The 18,966-nt window shown below is 38.6% G+C and overlaps 1 long non-coding RNA gene across 10 annotated transcripts in view; it reads right to left on the reverse strand.

Annotated features, from left to right (window-relative positions):
* The window catches only part of LOC143442906 (uncharacterized), a 139,810-nt gene that overhangs the window by 92,262 nt on the left and 28,582 nt on the right, over window positions 1-18,966 (reverse strand). The window contains exons 1-3 of one of the 10 annotated variants that reach the window (XR_013111525.1): window positions 7,074-7,227; window positions 2,370-2,494; window positions 2,116-2,263 (exon numbers count right to left, since the gene is read on the reverse strand). The exons of 8 other annotated variants lie outside the window; for them this stretch is intronic. This is a non-coding gene — a long non-coding RNA (uncharacterized LOC143442906). Of the gene's footprint in view, window positions 1-2,115; window positions 2,264-2,369; window positions 2,495-7,073; window positions 7,228-18,966 lie in introns of those variants that run through there. One more of the 10 variants, XR_013111526.1, reaches the window with a different exon arrangement.

Raw genomic sequence — 18,966 nt, forward strand, 5'->3', positions numbered from 1 at the left:
ACCCATCACAAGATGAGTCAGAAGCAGTCTAGTGAAGCAGGCTAGCAAGGATCTTCATGGTTCCTGAGTTACTTAGAAAGGGTGTAAAGAACTTAATATTAAAATAATGAGTAAATTCTAATTAGAGAAAATGGAAGCTGGATACCCATAGGTGCTCCCATACTTAATTCTATAAGGGTAGGATGACAAGAAAAAGACTGTCATTTAGGAATGTCAAGGCCACAAGCAGATCCCAAGCCACACATCAGTAGAAATAATCAGGCAGCAGAAGTTTAGAATCAGACATTACTAAAACTAATTTGAAGCCCAGATTTTCCATTTGGCCATGCATCCCGACACATGCCACTTAGCATCTCTGAGCCTGGATATTTCATCTGAAAAAAAAAGGGGGGGGGAACAATACTTCATAGGGCAGTGTTACAGATCATAAAGCCCTACACCTCTTTATGCAGATTCAGCTTAGTTCTCTTCCACTAACCCTTTCAGTGATTTCTTTTACCAATCTCCACTCCTTTTTGTGAGCTGCAAATCCAAAGAAACACTTTCTACCAGGGACTCCCCGTGGCTACACTGGGATGGGGATACAGGTAAACAATTTTCACTATTCTTCCTGTTCCTAATTTTAAAATGGAGTACACAAAAGGCAGAGAGGACTCAAAAGATGAAACACAAATGGCTGAAAAGTACTTAAAGAAATGTTCAACATGCTTAGCTACCAGGGAAATGCAAATTAGAACTACTTTGAGATTTCATCTTGCACCAGTCAGAATAGGCAAGATCAATAAAACAAATGACAGTTCATGCTGGTGAGGATGTGAGGAAAGGAAAACCTAGTGGGAGTGCAAGCTTCTACAGCCACTGTGGTAATCAGTGTGGCAATTTCTCAGGAAGCTGGGAATTGATTTACTTCAAATTCTGGCTATACCACTCTTGGGCATATAGCCAAAGAGGTCTACACCTTACTACAGAGATACTTGCTCAACCATTGCTGCTCTATTTATAAAAGCTAGAAATTAGAAATATTGTAGATGTTCATCAACTGATGAATAGCTATGAAAAATGTAGCATATTTATATAATAAAATACTATTCATCTGTTGCAAAAGTTGCAGGTAAACTGATGGAGCTAGGAAAAAAGGCATCCTAATAACAAATATTGTATGTTTACTTTTACTTGTGGATGTTAGCTTTTAAGCCTTTAATATGTGTGCTACAATCTGGATAACCACAGAGGTTAGGTACCTAGTAAGGAAGGAGGTAAGAGAAGAGGATGTCTGAAGGAAGGAAAGATAAAATACATTGTTATGTAGACAAAAGAGGGAAATTATAATAGGAGGATTAAATAAGGCAAAGAGTGGGAGAGAAAGGTAAACAAAGAAATATGGAGAGGGACAAATAACAATAAAAGCTACTTAAAATCATATGGAAATCTACTACTGTAGAAAGATTATATGATAGATAGATAGATAGATAGATAGATAGATAGATAGATAGATAGATGGGAGAAGACTCAAGATGGAGTCACCATATAATGGGACAGGTAATGCCCCAACCAGACATCTTATCCCACAAAGTAAGACATCCAGGGCCAGGAATGAGCTGCGTCTTGTTGAGTCACTGGCCAAAGAGATTCCTTAAACACCCTACCTCAAAAAAAAACCACAGAAAAACTCACAACAGAGAATATTGGTTACTCCACACTCTGATGGTAGGGCTCTTTTGATGAAGATAGTACCTCCTTATGGCATTGAACACAGAGAATTTGAGGTGGTGCCTAATTAGAAGTTTCACTTCTACTGACTAGGGTTCGTGATCCTGGAAGGTACTTTCTACTATACTGGCAGAAAAAGTAATCTGGAATATCATCAGCTGTTGTGACCTACAACAGACACATACCTGAAAGATATATTGGAGCAATCAAGGAACAAATGTTACAGAGGCAAACAATCGACATTTTGATCAGATTAAAGCCCACTCCATAAGGTGAAACCTATTCCTGACACTGCTAAAGTGGCCAAGAACATGAGAAGAGTCAAGTATCTGCAGGAAAACCTACTACTATTAGTCCACTCGAAGAACAGGCAATGAAATGACTTCTAAGGATATACCACTTTACCAGCAGATCAGCGACTCATTGAACATCAGAAAATCTCCTGCAGAACTAGCACAGAGACACACAACTTGACAATGTGAAGACAGGGAGAGACTCTGGAGCACTTAGTCCTTTTAGATTCATCAAACCTTTCCCTTCAAATCTGAGAGATCTGTGTGGGAGAGAAAGTGGGAACAGTGTGAGAGCCTGAAGTAATGGATGACTTTAAGGAAAGTGTGTCTTCCACACACAAAAGGACTGATGCATATATCACTCACAGAAACTGAGGCAGCACACACGGGACTGTGTGTGATTGTGAGATTCAAGCCAGATGAGGTCCCAGCACTCAGAGGAGAAAGTAGACACAGGGTCCTATATCCAAAGAGTTATTTGTAATTGTTACCTGTCAATGAGAGAAAAAATGGTTTTCTATAATGAAATTTCACTGAATATATCAACTCTATGTCAGGGCAGACCCCATGCCGAGGAGTAGTTGACAATATGAAATGATGAAATGGAAACTTTTTTTGGACTTTCTCTCTCTCTCTCTCTCTCTCTCTCTCTCTCTCTCTCTGCTTTGTTTAATCATTTCTCTCCTTTTCTTTTTATCTTTCTGTTTTTTATCTTATTGATCTTCTGCATGTTTGTTTTGATTTTTGTTTTTTGTATTTTATGATGCTTTTTGCTTCTTGGTTTTGTTTTTATGGGTTTTTTTTTTTGCCTCTTGGTTTTATTTGTTTGATTGTCTGTTTGGAAAGGCAGAGAAGAAAAAGAACATGAAGTTGTGGGAAATAGGAAAGATCTGGGAGGAACTGGAGGAGAAAAACAATGATCAAAATATATTGTATAAAAAACTTACAAAAATAAAGTGACTAAATATGGTAAGACATGCATTCAATTCCATTAATTTTTTTCGAGACAGGGTTTCTCTGTGTAGCCCTGGCTGTCCTGGAGCTCACTCTGTAGACCAGGCTGGCCTCGAACTCAGAAATCCACCTGCCTCTGCCTCCCAAGTGCTGGGATTAAAGGTGTGCGCCACCACCGCCCAGCAATATTTAATTTTTAAAATGTATAAATACCCTAAAGAAGTAGTTCAAGAGAAGCATCAGAAACTCAGATGTGGCAAGACTATTTGGTGCTGTGTTGGCCCACTGCAGGGGCACAAAAAGAAAGGGAGAATGGCTGGAGCCAAAAATTCATCTCTCAACCCAGATGAAGAGCCTCTGTAACCAAGCCTATACACGTATGGCTCCAAAATAGAACTCTGCTTAGTCCATTGAGGTATTAGGTTCACTCTAACAACAGCCACTGTGGTCAAGAGTTACGGATACTTGAATGATCTCATCAAAGCTTCAGACACACTCATGAGATGAGGAATATGTTTCTTGCACTCCATCCAGCAAAATACATGAGTCCTCTAACATTTTTAGGTTTTTTATTTCATATATAAATACTTTATTTACACCCTTCCCTCTTCCAATTGCAACTTCTTTCATGGTTCCCCTACTCCCTCAAATTTGTGATGTCTTCTTTAGTTATTATTACATATATAAGCATATTTGTATATATAAACAAAACAAAACTGTCTTCTTAGTGTTGCTTGTATGTTTATGTGCTTAGGGATGAACACTTAATATTGGATAATGTATCTGGGGAATCATCTCTGGAGAAGACCAATTCCCTCTCTCTCAACAGCCATTATTACCAGTAGTTCTTCATCTAAGAGTTGGATCAAATGTGAGTTTCTCATCCATATCAACTAGATTGTTTCGGTGACAGTTTTGTTGAAATTCCTGGGTGTAACTTCCCTGTTATATACAGAAGACACAGTCTCACAACAGACATTCTGATGTTCTGGCTCTTAAAATCTATCGACCCTCTCTCCACAATGTTCCCTGAGCCTTAGGCACAGATGTGGTATCACAGATATATCAATGTGGTAGGACATCCCAGAGCCAGTTCTCAGCATGTATAGCCAGCTGTGACTTTCTGTGATTCTTCCTTTTTGCTTCAAAAAGGTGCTTCTGTATTAAGGACGTGAGCTACACTTTTATCTGTGAGTACAGGGAATAAGGATAAGCATTTAGAGTGCAGTTAGAAATTGTACTGATTTAGGAAAGTGGTATTAGTTGATTCTGTTCTAGGGTCCATGGCCTCACCAACCATAGACAGTTGCTCTGGCATATAGTATCAGGTGTGATTTCTTCTTATTGAGTAAGCCTTAAGTCCAATTAAATAGCTATTGGTGGGCTCCAATATATAAGTGTCACCACTGTACGGTTGAGAATATCTTAGCATGCTGGCCATTGTTGTGGTCCATAGGCTTTACATCTAGACAGGACTATTGATTGCTTTCTCTTCTGAGTAACTTGTGGAGCACTTTCAATTACCATGAAAGATAGTCCTCAAGGAGGAGACTTCCAAGCCAGTCCCAGCTCAGTTCTTCCAAGCTATGTCCAAAGTGCTGTCTTCAGAGATAGGGTTTTCCTTTCAAGTTCTTAGAGGCAACCAAGGACAACAATAGCCTATTTTAGAAGTCTCTGGAACTCCTCTGACCCACCCTTGAAGTGAAGTTTCACATGCCTGGGACTGGAGGATTTGTTCGTCTATGGCTCTTAGAGAGAGTATTATCTCATTATTATCCTAAGTGGTATAACTTCATTCAAGCTCTGTGTGTGTGTGTGTGTGTGTGTGTGTACATGCAAGTGAGTGTTTCCCTCCTTTTTCTTTTTCCCTTTATATTGCCCCCCCCCGATTTTTCTCATTTCCTTCTTTATAACACTTGCATCCTGCTATTCTCCTCCACTGAGTTATTCTTCTAACATCCCATGATCCCTTTTTACTATTTTCTGTGGTCACTTTAGATCATAGAGTAATATCTAAAGATTCAGAGTCTGGATCAACAAAGAGACACATGTGGTAATTGTCTTTCAGGGTCTGGGCTATATCACTCAGTATACTATTTTATATGTCCATGCATTTACGTGCAATTTTCATGACTTCAATTTTTAGATATGAAAAACATTCCATTATGTATATGTGCCATATTTTCATTATCCATTCATTGGTTATTGGTCATTTAAGTGGTCAGTTTTTCATTTGAAAAGTAGAGTTGTCACTAACTAAGCAGTCTAATAACACAGTATTTCTCTTGTTAAAAATGTAGTCTTTGAAAACTTTATACATGTATATAATGCATCTTTATTATATCTATCTCTATTCCTTTACTCCAATTATCCCTGGAATAATACCAACATATCTCTTTCGAACTTTATGTCTTCTTTATTTTCTTAAAATAATCTACCAGTACTACCCATAAGGAATGATTGTGGGATAATCCCTGGGGAACACACAGCCTGCCAGTAGTCAAGCCCAGATGAGAAATGATTCTGTCTCCATAAGCAACCATCAGCTGCTAAAGGCTATCCAGATAGTGATAAGGAGTGTAAGTCCCTCCTCACTCTGTTTTCTATGTTTTATTAAAACATTGTTACATACAATGTTCTAACTATTCAAACAATGAAGATATTAGTTGAATGTCAATATTTTCACTGTCACTCACCAAAAGACCCAAGTAGATATCTTCTGTCTGGCTATCTTGGACTATCCTTTTACATTTATACTTATTGTTCATGAGTTCACTTATTTCTAATATTTTGAGCTCTGTCTATCTTGCAGACACTGTGTTAAACACTTCATGTGCTTTGAGTGCACTGTATTATTTAGTCCACCTGCTACTAAGCACATTGCATCGTAAACAAATCACAGAGGGACTAAAGAAACTGAATAAAAGCTCACAAAATAGACTTGAATACCAGTGAAAAAAATTCTGTGGGATGCCACTAAATAAACCACAAGAAGAAAAAATAATTAATTTTGTCTTGGGGTAATTTTCACAATGGAGAGAGGGCATTTCATTCAGTTGTAAAAGTAAGTTAGAATTACCCACCAGGGAATACGGCATAGGCCATTTGAAGGAGAATAAAAATTACATACAAGGTTGTAAAAGTCTATTATTCTATGTCTCAAGTTAATGTCCAGTGAATCTCATCCTACTAAAGAATAGAACTTGAACTAGTGAGATATCTGAGCTGTGTTTGTTTATAAACAAAGATGATGCTGTTGTGTTGCATTTATAGTGTTTATAAAAAGTAAGTAAACATTTATAGTGTTTCTTAAAAGTAAGAAAAAGACTTGTTGAGTCACCTACCTATTTAATTTTGAAGGAAGCTAATTTTGACCAGATAGACATTATGAGATGGGCAATCTTTCAAGGCACTGCTACCTAGCTTTTCTTTCTTCAGTTTCTACTAACTGTCTTTCCTAGACTATTATTAGAAAGTTGCTACGTCAGCTAACCAGCTATTCTTACACATATATTAGTAAAATAGCACCTACTTCAGATCATAAAAATGAGATTTTATGTTAAACATGAGGGTTTTTTGTCAAATGGAACAATTAATGACTTTGAAATTTTTCAGAAAAGAATTATTTAAGTAATAAACCAGTAAACTAGAAAGAAAATTTCAGCCTTCTGTTTTTCATGGTGAACTGCTTTTTTTCCTATGTAAAGGAATGAGCTCACCATTACCCAGTTGAGCCAGTAGGAAATTAAGGCTATCTCTCCCATGCCTCGCACCTCTGTACCTTTCCCTTGTTCCACTCTTCAAATGCAACCAAAATGCACATGTTCCTTTCTGTAAGTTCAGCCATCCTCACCTTCCCCTTAGTCACTGTCCCAGTTCAGGACTCATCACTATTTTATTCAGCCTCTGAGGGAATTTGTCATTTTTTTTTTAGATTTCTCTCTCTCTCTCTCTCTCTCTCTCTCTCTCTCTCTCTCTCTCTCTCTCTCTCTCTCTCTGTGTGTGTGTGTGTTTGCATGATGTGTGTGCAAGCTTACAGAACCCAGGAGGGTAATGTATCCTCCTGATTGAACTTTAAGGCAGTTGAGAGCCACCATGTGGGTGCTGGGAACTTACCTCTGGTCCTCTGAAAAAGTAATATGCACTTTTAGCCATTGAGCCATCTCTCTGACCCTTAGGGGAACATTTCAATATTTATCTATCTCAGATTATCTCAGATCACTGCCAAGATGTATTGGTCCAAGCAAGGCCATCTGGACTCCTCTCCTCTACCTGGTAAACACAGAATGGCACATTAACTTATCAGATCTTTGACTGCATGGATAACAATGTTTGAAGTGAGAGGCGCTAGTGCCAGCATTCCACGAAAAGGAAAATAGAGATGAGTGATGGAAAGTCCTGGCAATCTTTGGTTCTCATCCCTGATGTGATTCCTTAATGTTACCCTTTCGTTTTTATCAACCATAGAAGCCAGTAAATTAGATTTAAAGAAAGAAAAAAATACAAATAGATATAGAAAGATTGATAGACAAGCAATGCTTATATACATTCCTATTTCTTGACTGACTCCTCATTATCATGGGAAGGAGATGTAATTTTGTGAGCCTGAAAGTGTTAGACCTTGACATTGTTCCTTCCTCCTGCCACCTGTCTTATTTCACCATGCTTCCTTACTATATAACAAAACTCAATGCAGCATACACATTGAAGTATATGTGGCTGTCATTGGTAATGTCTCTCTGGGTGTTCTTACTGCTACAATGTCTTTACCATGCTCTTCTGAGTGCACTAAGCTTGCTCTGCCCTGCACAGGCCTCTAACCCTCTTCCCTGTGCATATTTAGCCTAAAAATACTACTCAAGAGGACCGAATAAACATGCTGCTTCTTAATACACTTTGACTTTGTGCCTCCCACTACTCAGTGAGGGCAAGGAAGAGCCACTCCTGTCTTGTGGCCATAATAAGCATGGTGACTGGGAACACTCAGCAGGAAGCCACAAACATTCCCTAAATGAACAAGAGAGGTATTATGTCAAGACCTGGCAGTTTGTAAATCTTGGAAATTAGATTCTATGACCTTGTTTGAAAATATTCCTAATGCCTACAGAACAGGACAATGTGTACAGTTTTCCCTTAGCATGGAAGACTATAATATAAAGACACTCAACTTGCAGGTTAAATTTTTTTATGATTGAGCTGATCCTCTCCAAGAGTTCAATATTAGATTATAATTGCATTCCCATTCAACTAGCGCTTTAATAAATTCAAGGGAATAAACCCTCTTTGCATATCAACAAAGGTGAATTTAATTCAATATTTCTATTTAATTAAGCATTTTGTGCTCTAATAGTCAAGTTGCTGAAGGAGATGACACTTCCATGAGCTTGCAAATCAACATAAAGCAGTTTACATGAAAAACTTTTCAGAGCTTCCTGCCCCAAGTGAAGACAGTTTCCTGATAGCTTCATAAAAGTCCCCACAATGCACATCACTCTTCTCCAGGGCAGTGGCCAAGAGGTAGAAACTTATATCATATTTGTTTCATCCCCTCATCTCCTCATCTTTCATGTAGAGGGTTCAGAGTTCATATCAGAAGTCCTGGCTTCCATCAAGCCTACCCACAATCAGGAAATACTCATCTGAATTTACCAAATTATGTTCATAGTCATACCCCAAGACATGATAGTCATGTTAACTCTGTCTACCTCCTGACCTTAGCAAAATGAATGGACATCCTAATTTATTTTACTGAAAGTGAGAGGCCTTGGTCTTAGACACAGGGAAACCAGTGAGAGACCATTAGACTTACTGAATAGCATGAAAATGCCATCATTGTTCTGGGTTTTAGCTTCTGTATTTGTAGAATAGAGAAAGCCTAGTCTCTGCCCAAATCACTGTTTGGTGATGCTTAGAACTAGTAAGCCACCACACAGTCACACTAAAAAGGATAGCTTATAGACACACTTGATCTTTGGGCCAAGTGTGACTCAGTGGTCCACAGCAAGGCTATTTATACAAACCAGAGTGAAAAGGATTTTCAAACGCAGATTCTGAATGCTGACAAATTAGATCCTCCCAAGTCAGATTCGGCACACGTTAGCAGTTTATCAATTGATGTCAGTAAGGAACAGTATTGAGAACCTACAAATATTGAATGCAGAAGCACACACACACACACACACACACACACACACACACACACACACACACTAGCTAATCAGATGGCCAGAAATGAAGAATTTTATGAATACAAACTCCAAGGAGACATGAATTAGGACACAATTAGGGGAACAGCTAGTGAAAAAAAAGGGTGCACACGCCAAATTTCAAGCAGCTGGCAAAGTAGGTCTGTCAGAATTAACCAAGAAAGATTGTCTTTTTGTCTTGTAGAGAGAACATGTCCTGTATAGTGTTCAGAGTTGAAAGCAATTGCCCTAGCTCAAAAGTGATGAATAAGGTTACCAGTGTATTAGTATATTAGTAACATTTTTATTTCTGGGATAAAATACCATAAAAAGGAAACTTATAAAATAAAATGTTTAATTGGGTTTGTGGTTTCAGCAGGCTAGAGTCTGTAATGCTGACTCTAAGGCACGGTGGAAGTAACAACTGGGAGTTTACATCTTAAACTACAAGTAGGAGGCAGAGAGCACACTGGAAATGGTGGGTATTTTTTTAAAAACCTCAAAACCTGCCTCTGTGACACACCTCCTCCAGCAAGGCCACACTTTCCAATAGTTCCCAACGGGTTCTATCTACTGGGGACCAAGTATTAAAACATACGAATTCTTCGGTATAATTCTCAGGCAACTACAACCAGTCTACAAGAAGCCGTAGCAACCAGTAGCAAAAGGACAAAAAAAAAAAAAAAAAAAAAAAAAAAAAAAAAAAAAAAGCCCATGGAAGAGAAGATCAGACTATGATAGTCTTGTGGTCTTGCTTTTCTTCATCTGCAGTACTGTGAGGTAATGATTATTATATCCAATTTGCAGAGAAAAAACTGATGCTTACAAGTTTTAGAAAATTTGCTAGTATGCATTAAACTTAGATGTGAGCAGAGGGCTGCCTGACTCTAAGCTCTGTCCTCAAAGCCAGTGGAATGCATGATATTTCATACTTCCATTTCCTCATTTAGAATAATAGAAAAGTCTCTATTGTAAAGAAAGATATGGGAGATTGAAAAGAACATAGCCATGAATATATGAGAGTTGGTATTGTTGTTGAATATTGTCAATGATATCTCTAAAATTGTAGTATTATGAGTAGGCATTCTCAGACATTTGAAAGCCAAACACAACATCTTAACATGATGGCCTGCTTTAGAGAGAACAGCACCTGGAACTGGCTATCTTTTTGACAATACACTTTGATTTTTCCCTCTTCTGCTCTTTTTTTTTTTTTCTCTTTGTAATGACTCTTGAAAAAAATAGGATGCTTTCTCGGTCTAAAAATTATCAAAGATGCCTAATCTATGCAATGTTGTAAATATGCAGAAAAAGTGACATCTCTCAACAAAAACCATTTGCTTCCAGAGTCAGCTGACCACCTTTCCTATAGAATCTTCTTCTCTGTGGAGATACAATTAGGAAGCATATAGTGAGAGACAGGGCATACCCCAAATGACCATCAGCTAGCAAAGACGTTAGTTCAGTCAGGTTCATTGGAATCAAATACAAAAACTCGCCTCTGCTTGAAAGAATCACCTTAGCTAGGATATGATCAAAGCCACAAACCACTGTGATACCCAGACTGTGTTTGGTCAAATGCCTAAGCAGTGGTATGCTGCGCTATTAATGCTCTCCTGGTGTCCCTCTGCACTCACCATGGAATTTTATACACTTCCATGGGGTTACAGGCGACTCTGAATTATACAGAGAACATGTTCCACATTGGCTTATCTCTCATGAAAGCAAACTGATATGCCAAGGCAAAAGGATCATAAGTTTAAGATCAGCCCAGGCTTCATAATGAGGACCTATCTTGATTTTTTTTTTCCTTTGAGGCAAACAGCAACTCAGAAAACAGACCACCTGATTTCTGATATTCGAAAATTCCTGTCTTGAAGTCATTCTAGAATTCCAGAACTGGTTGCAGAACTAAGTAAATGAAAGGAAAACTGTATCTGTGTAGAGTCTCCCTTAAAACAAAAATACAGGAAAAGGAGATTGTAGAGAAAATGTAGTCACTCATTAATTATTGATTCAGTATCCTCCTTGAGCGAGACAGAGTATCAGGCACCAAGGATACTAAATCATAATGCTACAAGGTTATCTTCCCAGTGAAGTTGAAAGCTAGTGGAGGAGAAATACAGAGAGATAGACAGAGATAGGGTGATAGAGTAGAAATCACACTGTCAGAAAAAAGAAATGAGACAGAGCTCCTAGTGTACACCTTGAAAGACAGACAAGATTTTATCCTGAAGAACAAAGTATGCATAAGGCATGGGCAAGAATGCTGTGTCTGGGAAAGTTCGGGTCAATCAGAGAGACTCCCACAAAGATTTCAGAGTCATTGGGAAAGAATAATGAATGTGATTTGTTTTCAGATGAGTATTGAATTCCTCCTGCTGTCCTGGATCATTTTGTTTCTTCCCAGACATTTATTAAAGGCAACATTTCTTCCAGCATCAGTTTTGTTACTTCTGCCTCTTGTAACTTACTGAAGAGTGGAGATTAATGCAGCTCAAGCCCACAGCTCCAATTACATGGGAAAGCGTGATGAGGAGAGCTGTGAGGGAATTTTTCTGAAAAGACAACTTCCAAGGAACTTGGCAGAACATCCTTTATCATCTTGTATTATTTACAAAGAGAGGAAGCCTGGTCTCCACTCTCTAGGCCCTTTCGTCCAGTTCTATTGAGCCAGTTACAATCAATCAAGGGGTTGGTGTTTGGCCCTGGATGGGAACTCTCTGTCTGGTTTCCTCTCTGTTCAAATAAAAAAGAGTCTGTGCATGACAGGGCTATTTATTAAGAGTGTGACTTTAGTACCTTTTCTATAACAAAGCATCCAGAGTCTACCCTGGGCCCATTTTGGGATTATGATATCCTACCTTCTCAAAGCTCAACACAGAGACCTACATCAACAAAGCTATTTATCTAAGAAACCAGATCTTCATCAAAGTCCCTCCTTTGGGTTAACTTCATTTTTTCATCCCTGCTTTCTTCTTTGTCCCCTTAATTTGAAGCCAGTTTTTCTAGTTCACAAACATTATCGTTTCTTTTGCCAACATTGAATTCACTGCTCGAAATCAATAATGTTTTAGGATAATGCCTTGCCATTAGCAGATTCTTTCCTTTTTACAGAAGCTTTCTACATGCATTACTTGGTCTCCAAACAGATGGCCTGATGGTTCATGTCTTTTTTGACTGGATTCAATAATCCTAGTAAACTTGGAACCCCATGTTTAGAGCATTTGATAGTTTATTACCTTGTGTCTCAAGGCTAGTTCTATATACTTAGTAGCCATCTTCCTGTGCCAGTCATTTTTTTTTTACTAATTAATGTGATTACAAGTAACTTATCATCTTGGCAGCTTATAACAAAAGGTTTTTGTTTCTTTTTCCCAAAATGCAGTGAATATTGGCATAGGTTCGTTGCAATCACTCTTTATGATTTTTTTTTTAATCCATACTGAAAAGGAGACATCTGGTATATACTATTCCAGTACAGTTTGGAAAATAGCAACAACATCTAATAGTAACATCTCTTAACACTTTCTCTTGACATGCATGCCTTCTATCACTTTTTATTGGCCAGAGTAATACATAATTACTTATGCCCAGTGGGGCATAGTATAAAAGCCTGCTCATTTTTTTTAAAGGCTAAGGGAAATAGAATACTATTCAGCTATTAAAAGCAAAGACATCCTGAATTTTGTAGGCAAATGGATGAAACTTGAGAATATCATCCTGAGTGAGGTAAACCTGTCACAAAAGAACATGCACAGTATGTACTCATAAGTAGAGATTAGCCATAAAATACAGGTACCATGCTAGACTCCACAGACCCAAAGAAGCTAAACAAGAAGGACGGCACAAGTGAGGATGCTTGAACCTCACTTAGAAGGGGAATAAAATAGTTATAAGACACAGATGGAGGGAGGGATCTGGGAAGGAGGAAGGATGGGGAGAGAAATGGGGGTTCAGAATCAGGTTGTGGAAGAACAGAGAGATGGCTAGATGGCCATAAAAATGAATGGAAATCTGAAACTGATGAGAGTGAAGAGGTAGGCATCTCCAGGATGAGACAGAGACCTGGGATAAGGGAGGGTCCCAAGAATCAGTGGGGGGTGACCTTAGCTGTGACTCACAACATTGGGGATATGTAACCTGAAGAGGCCACCTCCTGTAGCCTGGCAGGAACCCCAGTGATGCAACAGAGACACCAACCCACCCACAAAACTTTCAACCCCCAATTTATTCTGTCTACAAGAAATATAGATGTGGGAGATGGAGCAGAGACTGAGGGAATGGCCAACCACTAACTGGCCTAACTTGAGACCCATCTCATGGGAAAACACCAATTTCTGAAACTATTAATGATACTATGTTATGCTTGCAGATTAGAGTCTAGAATGGCCGTCCTCTAGGAGTCTCTACCCAGCAGCTGACTCAGACAGATACAGACAACCACAGCCTGACAGTGGGTGGAGCTTGGGGATTCTTATGGAAGAATAGGAGGAATGATTGTGGGCCTTGAAGGGGATCGGAGCTCCACAGGAAAACCAACAGACTCAACTAACCTGGACCTTTGGAGTTCTCAGAGTCTGTACCACTAACTGAGGAAAAAAGAAGAAGAAAAAGGGGCTGGACTTAACCCAATATGGAGCAGATGTGCAGCTTGGTCTTCATGTGGGTACCAAACAACTGAAGCTAAGGCTACCTCTAAAACTGTTGCCCGAACGTGGCATTTTTTTTTCTACCTGAGGTGCCTTGTCTGTGGGACAGACAGAGAGGAAGCACCTAGCCTCCCAGGTACTTTAAATGCCAAAGTGGGGGTGGGGGGTGGGGAGGGGAACCCACTTAGAGGAAAAGGGAAGAGGTGGGGGTGGCAGTGAGCAGGATGTAAAATGGATAAGTAAAAAAATAAAATTAAATTTAAAAAAAGCTAAGAGTAACTGGAAACAGTGACACAATCTCCTAAACATACATCATTGTCCTAGCATTCACTGCAAGAAGTTCACCATGCTGTTCAAAGATAATTTGTTTTGTTTGGTGTGCTGATTTGTGTGAGAAATGTGTTCCATAGGCTCTAGTTGTTTGGACATACATTCCCCAATTGATGGTGCTGTTTGGAGAAGACATGGGATCTTTAAAAGGTATAGCCTTGCTGGAAGAAGCACATCTCTGAGGACAGGCTTTGCTCTCTACTTCTGCTTGTGGTTAGATATATGATTCTTCAGCTTCCTGCTCCAGTCACCTACCATATCTTGCTGGCTATTAGCCTGAAACTATGAGCCAAAATAAATCTACTCTTTCATAAGTCCCCTTTGATCATGATATTCATCACAGCATATTCATCACAGCAAGGGAAAAACAACTAAAACATTTGTTTTGATTTTCAGTTTCTTGTGTGTATGTGTTCAGCACTGTAAACTATATCTTTCTCTCTGTCTTTGTCTCATGGAATCCAAGAGTGATCTACAGACAGAATTGATCATCATTGTAAGCTACAAGGATTGTAGAAACACTAATAAATGACAGAATGGCATATTATTGGATTAGATAAACAGGACAAGATTATTTTTAGAATTTTTCAATTATAGAAGTTTTTTTAAATTACCTAGATGTTATTTCTAAACTGAAAAAGAATAACCTTGAATCCAGAAGGGTATATGTATTCAGTCCTCATAATGTTACAGAATGGTAAAGCAAACACAAAATTTCATATTTAAAAAAAAGTTAAGATATTTGCATGACAGAGAGCAAGCTTTACCTTCATCTCTCAGAATGTGTTGTAAATAAGATGATAAAATGTGGCAGGAGACTCAAGCACATCATACCTCACTAAAAGAACCTATCCCGCTGAGTGTTGATTAATGCATCTATACACATCTTAAAATTCTCCTGGAATGCGTTATAGGAATACTCCCTAGGTCTTTGTTTTATGTAGCAAATGTTTTTTATTAACTGTTATGCATAGAGATTACACTGTGAATTTCTTTGGCACAGTTCATGACTACATGATAGAACTACATTTTCTAACTTTAATGTGGTTGGCAAGGATATAAAATTATTCTAGCTAAGGAAGAAAGTATATTAACTACTTTTCAGTTCCTGAATAAACTATCATGACCAAAAGGAAGTTAAAGAAGAATGTGCACTTTGGTCCCAGAAAGCTGGAGTCCATAGTAGAGGGGTCAATATGGTAAAATGAACAGGAATCTTGCCTGATCAATCACATTTTACATAAGAAGCAGAGAGTAAACTAGAAGTGGGATAAGGCTATCACCTCTCAATGCCTACCCCAGGGTGCACTTGCTTCAGCAGTGGCTCCATGTCCTAAAAGCTTCTTAACAGCACCACCAACTGGGGACCAGGTGTTAAGTACAGGAGTTTATGGAGGACATTTATCATTTAAAATACAACATTCCACCCGACACCCTTAAGCTAACATGTTTTACTTTTAATTATTGATTTTATAGCCTCCCCAAATAATGTTTCCTTCTTCCATGTTAATTGACATCAGTGGAAGTGAAGGTTTTACCCATCCTGACTCCCAAGGAAGCAAGAAACAGAGACCCAGCTGATAGATAATGAACATGGAGCACAAGCACACACACAAAAAAAATCCTTTTGATTTTATAAGCCTCTTTAATAAAGACATTGTTTCTTCTCCAATATATCTGATCCTTTCCTGAATCATAGACTAACAAAATCTACTAATATAGGACAATAAGAGGCATAATCAATGTAGAGGATGGTTGATTTGTGGAAGAAAATGTTAAAATAGATTGGGATTAGGAGTTGAATGTGTCTAACAGAGTAGATCCTACAAGAATAAATGTGAATTTCCTATGCTTGGAGTTCAGAAATCAATAACAATCCACAAAAGCAAAGAGCTGTGGTTTATATATGCAAAAAGCATCAAAATTATACATTGGTTGCCAAGAATACCAAAGATACTGACAGTTTATACTCATAAAAAGCTGCTTTTCTAGATCTAGAATATTAATAGGCTGTATTATGAGAAGAAATAAAAAGTACTCAAACTTCCATGCTTCAACTCATGAGATCAATACCAGTGCAGATTAGATGTTGAGGCGTAGGTACAGAAACTTTGCAGGATGCAGAGAAGTAAAGGGATAGAAGAGAGGCAGCTTAGGGAATAGGGATATGGCCTGTTTCTTTGACTATCTGGAGAACTGCAATGGCTGGGAGAGCTCTGTTCTGTTTCCCATCAAGGCTCAAAGTAAGAAAAGCTGTAAGGAAGAAAGCAGGCACTGGGAAGATTCCCTGAACCTCCAGACATCTCACTTGGACCCAGAAAATAAGCTTGCCCTTTCTTAAACTAGAGATCAAACTGAATTTGTCTGTATGAAGATATCAGAAAGCTGTAAAGCTCTTCAAGGAAAGGGGAATATATTATTTATCTATATTACAACATTCAGGATGCATTCGGCATCCATAGAGTAGAGCTTGATCAGAAGGAATTTGAAAACAAGCAGAACTGCACAAGTGGGAGAAGCACACAGTGCCACACAGAGAACACATACGGGAAGGAAGCTGCCCCGAGAAATGAACCCCTAGCAGTTTTTCCCACTCTTCTTCTAGTCTTCTGCAACTTAGAAAAGGCCAGCCTGGACTCTGACATTTATAACCTCCCTCTGACTCACATATTCTTGACACACTGAGAATACAACTACTCTTTTGAAAAGATAGTAAAAGAGAGAGACATATCTCAAGATGGCAGACCACATTGTATGCCTTGGTTTTTTGACTATTTGATATAATATACTTTGTACATAAATTAAATTCTGCCCATCTTCTCAAAGGTGTGTGTGTGTGTGTGTGTGTGTGTGTGTGTGTGTGTGTGTGTGTAAAATAAGTCTTACTCTATTTTGTTACTTTTCAATCTATCTGGTATAATGACAACTAGAAAACCTAATGAGCTAACTCTATAGAAAATGCATTCCTTTAATCAGAAAATAAGTGTTAAGTATCTACTAGGTTCCTCACACTCTAACAAGCTGTAGGATTACAAAGATTAGACAGATCGGTTCTTCTTGACAGGGAATGATAGTTTAGAGAGATATAAGTAATCATCTATTTCAGTGATACTAATTGCAATAAGAAGCACAGGATAGGAGCCTTAAGCTGAGGGCAAACAGTCGTTGGATACTGTCTTAACTTTTAACAACGCTTATCACAGCTAGAATGACATCCTACTAACATGGGGAAGAATAGACTTGTGGGGTTTTCCCAAAAGGGCTCTCCTGAGTTGCACCTGTTACAAAATCATTCTGTGTGAGCAGATGCTGGGAACCACGTGGGGCCAGGGTGTGTCTCCAATATAGGCAGTTGCAGCTAGACTTAACCCCAAGCTTCTGAAGCTTACTACCGCCAGCAATGAGCTCACCTTCACTGATAACAAGCCCGATGAGATCCAGCAGGGATCTTGTAGGAGAATTTATCAAGCATTTAGAACAGAAGGGATTCCACCTTTTGGGTTGAAATTTTTCGGCCTGGGGGCCATCTGTTTTTGGGGTGTTTGTTTGCTTGTTTGTTTGTTGTTTGTTTTGTTTTTGTTTTTGTTTTTTTTACCTGCCTGCATGCAGGCAGTTAGGGCCGTGGGTTGCTATGGTTTGAGAGGGGATAATACTGTGAAGATAGGCTGGGTGATGAGGGAAGACCAACCCCTCCGACTCTAAGCTTGGGACCATCCTCAGAGGCCTTATCATCCATGTTGGCAGGAACATCTTTCTCAACGGCGATTCTGTGGAGACTGCAAAGGAGCTGCTCTTGTGGTTTAAACCTGAGGAATCGGTGAATTACAAGAGCTGCGCAGAGTGCTGGATCAGAGCAACAGAGCAGACCACTATGCTTTTTCTAGCTACTACTCTGAGTTCTCATAGGCAACCGACCAGACTGCAGTAAATCCAGTCATTTCTAGAACTTCCTTTCACCTGGCTGGAAATTCTGGGAGTTATGGGTGCTCCCTGAACAATGTTAAGTGATATTGTCAGATTAAAATGTTTCATCTTGAAGTACAAAAAGAATATTACATTTTAAAAAAAGAATGTTTAATTTTTATATTATTGATTCTTTGGTGTATAAAAAGGCATTAATAAAAGAACAAAATGCCTTAGCAGTAAGCTTTCATTTTAGAACTTATTTAGGTTCACAGAAATTATCTCATGTATTTATTTTGTCCATACTCACATTTATTTCAGATGTAACATTTGGCACAATGGATGAATCTACATTACCATGTTAGTATCACTCAAACTACCTAGACTACAGTTTGTGTTTTGTGCTATTGAGTAAAGACATGTATCCAGCATTACAGTATCAGGCTGGATAGTTTTGTTGCCTCTCCATGTCTCCGTGCTTTATCAATTCATTTTTCTTTCCCTCAAAGCCCCAGAAAAACCATAGACCTTTTTACCATCTCTATAGTTTACCTTTACCAGGATACCATGCAGTAGAAATCTATGCAATATATAATGTTTCCCAAATTGCTTCCTTCACATAACTATATTACTAAGGTGTTTCTGTGAATCTTAGAGATACACAGAGCTAATTCATGTTTGCAGCACCAAGCAGGTTGGTATCACTTGGGTGCCGTCTATTCTGTCCACTTACCTACTAGAGGATGTCTTGAGAGCTGCTGTAAAACCTGTGGGTTTCTATGCACGTAAGGTTTGGTAATTCAAATCATTTTCATAACTAGCAAGGATCAGATGGCAAGAGTATCTTCACTTAACTACACTATCAAATTGTTTTCCAAAACTGCTGTCCTATGTTACGTTCCCATCAGCAAGACTAAGAAACCCTATTCCTCTCATCCA

This window comes from Arvicanthis niloticus, chromosome 1 (assembly GCF_011762505.2).
Source record: "Arvicanthis niloticus isolate mArvNil1 chromosome 1, mArvNil1.pat.X, whole genome shotgun sequence".
NCBI classification, from domain to species: Eukaryota; Metazoa; Chordata; class Mammalia; order Rodentia; family Muridae; genus Arvicanthis; species Arvicanthis niloticus.